Consider the following 6,422-nt stretch of genomic DNA (forward strand, 5'->3'; position numbering starts at 1 on the left):
CCCAATTGTTGATAGTTCCTGGTGCGATGTTGTTGTACCAGGTGTATCCCTGCCTTTCAAGGATTTTGAAAATTCTTTGAGGCGAACAACATGGTTATGTTCATGTTCACCCAAGGCTTCCAGGAACCGAGAAACATGTTCCCAATCATTGCATGTTCCGTCATACAAAGTGAAGGTTGGATAGGTATAACCTTTTGGAAGAAGAATCCTTTGCGTAGCAGCAGGGTACGGAGGATGGTGACGATGGACATGTGATGTCTTGTCTTTTCCACGGTTCTCCAAGATGCGTTCCAAATCTTCCCGAGTAATGAAATTTGATGATTCCTTTGCTGATGGATCGTCTGCAGCTTTGCGGACTTCGTCGTCATCCACTGTATGAATTGGAATCACCTCATGATCAGCATTTGAGGATTTCTCCTTCTCTTTTCCCTTTCCTTGAGTTTTCTCTGACATCTTGTCAGTGAGAGTTTTGAGATAATTACACAGCTCTTTCTGTGTAGCATCCATGTCAGTCTGATTCTTGGCAAGAGTTTCTTGCATCTTCATGAGATCGCCTATGGTAGGGGGATTTTCTCTGATTTCTTCGGGATGCCGGCCAAAGAGAGGCTGACCTTCCGTGTTAGAGTGAGGAGGAGTAACATCATCACCGCCAGTTTTAGAGGTCGTAATTGTTTCCGGGATATCCTCATTGTTGTTGTACCTAGTGCTAGCGTTGTTTGTGTTGGAACCTGTAACTAACCCAGACCTAAGACCAGCCATCTTGTGAACTTGTGAGATTGCAACCGAGAGATTAATCTCCCACTGTGGTCGCCAATCTGTAGATGGGGAAAAAAGATTTGTTGTTTTTTACGGAATTGAAGAGTCGACCGTGTGGAGACTCCTTGAACCGAGCGAAATGTTGAACCTCACATAGATGCACTGCAAGAAGGGAGTGCTTTAAATTCGAGAGATCAGTCTGTAAGACCCCGGCCTAAACCAAGAACAATGGTCGATCCAGATTCAATTCGGTCACAAGAGAGGATGGGTTGATCTGAAGGAGGGAAACTGAGAAATGTGTGAGATCAATGGTGATATGAGATTATAGGTGTATTGTGAATCAAGCGTAAGAACGATCTGAATGATTGAATCTTACTCAATTGAGAGTGATTACTCAGACGATGAGTTCGTGTAGACGAAGATTGTCTGTATGAACTTGCCGAGAAATTACTTGTTTATACGAATGCTCGAGTATTCGAATCTTGTCCTTTCAATCATGATTCAGAAGTCTTTTATATTGTCGTAGTTGAAAACACCATGAAGTGTGACAGTTGCTGGAATCAGAGAGTGGGGAAGTGGCAAATCGTGTTAAAACCAGTTGCTCATCGTGCGGAGACTTGGTTAATTTTCCACCTACTACTTTGCTAACTCTTCCAACTGATTGCACGACTTGCTCACATTCCATCGTGTGTATGAACACACGTGCCGTAGACTTCCATACCAAAACCCTAGTTAATATCCCCCCATGTGACACGATTGACGTCTCGTGGTTAATTAGTCAGTTGTTGACTTCATGATTTTATGGGACGATGAGTCCATGTATTTGCTGAGTTGAACATGATCTTGCAAAATGTCCTGAGACTCATGAATTGAACGTGCCTGTTGAGACAGAGGTATGATTCTTAAGTAAACGTTGATAGTTAAGGTGAGCAAGTATTGCTCATTCGATGAATTGTTGAATATTGATAGTTGAACCAATATTCCTTGGTTTGAGCAAATATTGCTCATTTGATGAATTATTGGTAGCGTGACTAAGATAAAATATTAATTTAAAATACTGGTAATTTAACCGAGCATAATTAATAAAATACTGATCATGAGATCGTCGTAAAGTTATTGGTGTTTGAATCTGGAATCATGATCCTTGGACTCAGAAACCCTAATTCGATCAATTGATGACCAATTGATGGTTTATTTGAAAATTAACCATGGAATGAAGGAGGGACCGGCTACATGGGATCATGTATCGGCCATGTAGCCCATATTCTCTTATGAGCAAATACCAAGGTCTCTTGAAGAGTTGGTGATTTGTTGATGAAAGAATGATTAAATGAAGGTTTAATCATTTATTAGAAAAATGCTCGTCTGAGCCTTAGGTGATAAAACCTAATTACTTATGAAGAGATGAGGGACCGACCAAGGGGTCATGAAACCGGCCCTGGATGGTCACGGGATCGAATAACGATCGCGCTATGAAAATTCCAAAATTATTTGGAAGAGTTTTGGACCTAATACGTGCAATTGCGCAAATTAGGTCAATTCATGAAAATATGTGGGCCCGGCTCCTTGCGAGCCAAAGACCCAACCTTGGTCGGTCAAGGTAACAAGCTCACGTCGTCAAAACGTTTGTGTCTCAGTCCTGAGAATTTTGATATTTTCTGGCGTGCGTTTGAGCAACCATTTGAGAAAATATGACAAAATCAGGATTTTGCTGAAACTGGGGAAACTTCATGAAATGAAGGAAAATAATTATAAAATGAAGGAATGATGAGGCGTGGGACCGCTGAGGCCAAGGCATGGTCGGCCGGCCAGTGACCGCGGTCCCATGGTGCCTTTTACTAATTTTATATTATTTTTCATGATTTTATGAAAATATCATGAAATCAAGGAGTTTGTTGAAATTAAGGAGTTTCCTTGAAGTGAAGGAGTTTCCATGGGATCAAGAAAATAAATAATATTAAAATAATAAAATAAGGCCGTGTGGACCGGCTTTGAGCATGGTCGGTCGGATGGGGCCCGGTCCCGTGCGTTTCCCTAATTTTATGTAATTTTTGTGTATTATTTCCATGATTGGAAGGAATTTTCATAATTTGATAGAAATACCATTAAATCAAGGAATTTCATGGGATCAAGGAAACTTAAAATAATAACAATAAAATAAAGAGACGTGTGGGACCGAATATGGCATGGCCGGCCTGCTGGGGCCCGGTCCCACTAGTTTCCCTAATTTTATACTCCCTCCGTCCCACCATTAAATGACCTATTTACTTTTAGATTTTGTCCCACCATTAAGTGACCTATATCACTAAACAAGAGATATTTCTAAAATTATCATTTTAATTGATTATAAGAAATATAAGAAATATGCATAATTTGATAGGCATGTTTATATTCGTTTCATAGGTGTTTTAAAATGCTTTTCAATGGTATGAAGTTTGCGAACATCCGTGGTGTAATTTGAGAGATAAATCATTTCAAAATTTCACTAGTTATTATCTATAAGGGTATAATTGTAAAAAATGCTTAAATATACTCTTTTTCCTTGCTTGCCTTAAAAATTGTGCAAACTTAAACTAGGTCACTTAATAGTGGGACGGAGGGAGTATTATATTTTTCATGAAAATACCATGAGATTAAGGAGTTTTCATGAGATTAGGGAAATATTAATAAAATAAGAAGGAACCATGAGGTGTGGGGCCGGCCGGGATCAAGGCATGGCCGGTTGGCCAATAAACACGGCCCCACGACATTTTTCCCAATTTTTTATTATTTCCTTGGTGCGAAGGAAACACCCTGAAACTGAGGAGTTTCCTCAAAACGAAGGATATTTGTTCAAATGAAAGGATTTTCATAAGATCACAGAAAATAACAAAAATATGATAAAATATAAAACTGGCGTGGGACTGGCCACGGCACGGCCGGCCGGCTGGAGAGCCCAGTCCCCCAGCGCCTTGGTCAATATTTTATTATTTATTATTTTCTTTCCTATTTTGCATAGGTTCATCGTTTCGTCGTATTTTGAAATACTCGTTCGTGCGTTTAGGTGATTGTTAGTGCATCATCGTCGAATACACTTGCAACTTTTGAGTCGGGGCTTACTCGAAGGTAACTCAGACGCCCGTACGTTGAATATTTATTACTAACTCATGGAATTCTGCTGGGAAGAACCATAGATTGAAGTAACGAAATATTACGAAAATATTTGAATATTTTCAAAAATTCAGTGGATGAATCCAAGAATTTAGGAATAATTAATTGATGGCTCTATACTAGTACGATCGTCAGGAGCATTAATTATTCTGAGCGACATGAGCTAGTTGAAGTGTCATATCCTTTATATAGTCAGGGAAAACTGTTGTTTGTATCCTGAAGACGTTATTGCCCTATACTAGCAGGCAAGCTGTCTAGCAGCCGTCCAATCTGGTGATTCTATATAGAAGTAATTACTGAAGTGTTCAATATTCATGAGATATGTCTTTGCCTAGACGAGAGACTACATATCTTCATGTACTCTGAGAGACAGCATTCTCAGTCAGAGATTAGATGAGAGACTCGTGTCTCGATACTCGCGTCTGATTGCCGGATCAGAAGTTCGTATAATTATGGGTTTACGATTTTAGCCTTTGTCGAAAATCCACCATCTACAAACTTATGCATCCTCTAGTTGTGCGTTCCATGCTTTATTTAAATTGTATCACGATTTTTCTGTTGATTCTTTGAATCTTTCCATGGATTGGAAGGGACCTGTAATGTTTTGTTTATCCTTATGAGTTGTATGGGAAATCAGAATTTCCACGTGTGGTATATAGGATACGCTCGTTCACATTTATACCTACTTTCTTTCGAGCTTTTATGCACATGGCTAGGGCGATACACCACAATATTATTATTAGGTGCTGGAATTTGGCATTGAATATTATACATTGTTTGAAAGAAGGAGTTTGTTCCATATAGATGATTGTTTACTTCAATGACTTGGTCGCTATTTAATGTTTGGGAAAACATGTATTGTTTTCCAAATCTTGCCTTTGATTACTTAAAAGTTAAATGTTATTTCTACTGGGCACCCCTTTTAGGGATGATGTGCTCACCCATTCCGACTTTCAGTTTCAGAGACAGATCAGAGTTGTGCAGCGGACGTTTCCACGAGTTGAGTTTGTTAGTTGGTTAACTTCGGCTTTGTTTATTATGTTGTATATTCTATTTTTAAACCAAATGACTATTGTATATGTATTATTTGAAAGGAGTTCTTGTATATATATATTTCAGAGTGGGGCTAGTTTTTGGTTTAACTTTTGTAGCAGTTTTCTTAATTGAATGTTCAAGTAAATGATTTAGATCCTTAGTGCCTCTTTATTTAGTTAACCTCTTGGATTAGTCAGCTGCTAGCTTTGGAGGCGCTACATTGTTGGTATCAGAGATCACTATTAGATCTTACATGGGAATAGATAGAAATAGCCAGTGTCAGTTAGTGAAATACATTAGTCTAGAACTGGGTTGGGTTTGAGAGATAAATCTTAATCACTAAAAACTATTAATAGTTAAAAGATTTTTTTGATTGATTGAATTGTTTGTTTGGTTTGTTTATGTAATGAAGTAAAAATTGTAGGGTACATCGATAACTTTAGCTGACAAAGATTAGAGAATAATTAGTCTAAAAAGTGTGAACACGTAGCTAATTCAATATTAAAAATAATAAAATTAGTGTTATTGATAAATCTTGAAAGTCACATAGAAACTTACTGAGTACCTTGACTCATATGTAGAATCAACATTTTATAGTTACATAAATGTTGATGATATTTTTGGGACTCAATAATATTTTTAAGAGTAGTTAGAATAATAGTTTGACCATCAATGTTAATAATAAAATATTATAATATTAATTATAGATGATAATAAAAGTAATGATAATTTTAGTGATTAGTATTTATGTCATATTGAACTTAGCTTAACTACAATTTCAATAAAAATATATACGATAAAAATAATAATTATGATTAAATAACTATGGAAAATTAATAACACTGTTCTACGGTTAAGTTATGTAAATTAAACTAATTACAAATTATCTTTAATCTAACAAATGATCTAGTGGATCTCTAAAATGAAAAATTATACATGAAATAGTAACAATAACATTCGGATACCTAGTGTAACATTAGAATTAAAAATAAATAAATTGTATATTAATAAGATACTTCACATTAATAGCAAAATCGAAAGACTATTAGGATATACTATAATTTTATGCAGACTCAAATTTAAGTCATGTTAAATTACTAACGCTAATATTTAACAAGATATAGTATATGGATTCAATATGAATACGTAAAAACTATCATATCAACCGTTACGTGAATGTAAAATTATATTTAGAAGATTAAGGCTTAGAGTATCAACTGGACTGTCAACTTAAGAATAATGAGAATAATAATATAGTTGATAATAGTATTCGAGTAATTAAACTTAGACTTGTAGCAAATTTATAGTAAATAAAATTTGGAAAATTTATATATGGTATTATGCTAAAGTTAAATTATCAGATATTATAAATTGACGTGAAATCGAATTTGTATTACTTATATTGATAAAATAAATAAATAATAATAATAAATAGAAATAAAATAAAAAAATAAGATAAAATAAATTGTGATGATTAAATT

Source organism: Papaver somniferum, chromosome 4, assembly GCF_003573695.1.
Source record: "Papaver somniferum cultivar HN1 chromosome 4, ASM357369v1, whole genome shotgun sequence".
NCBI lineage: Eukaryota > Viridiplantae > Streptophyta > Magnoliopsida > Ranunculales > Papaveraceae > Papaver > Papaver somniferum.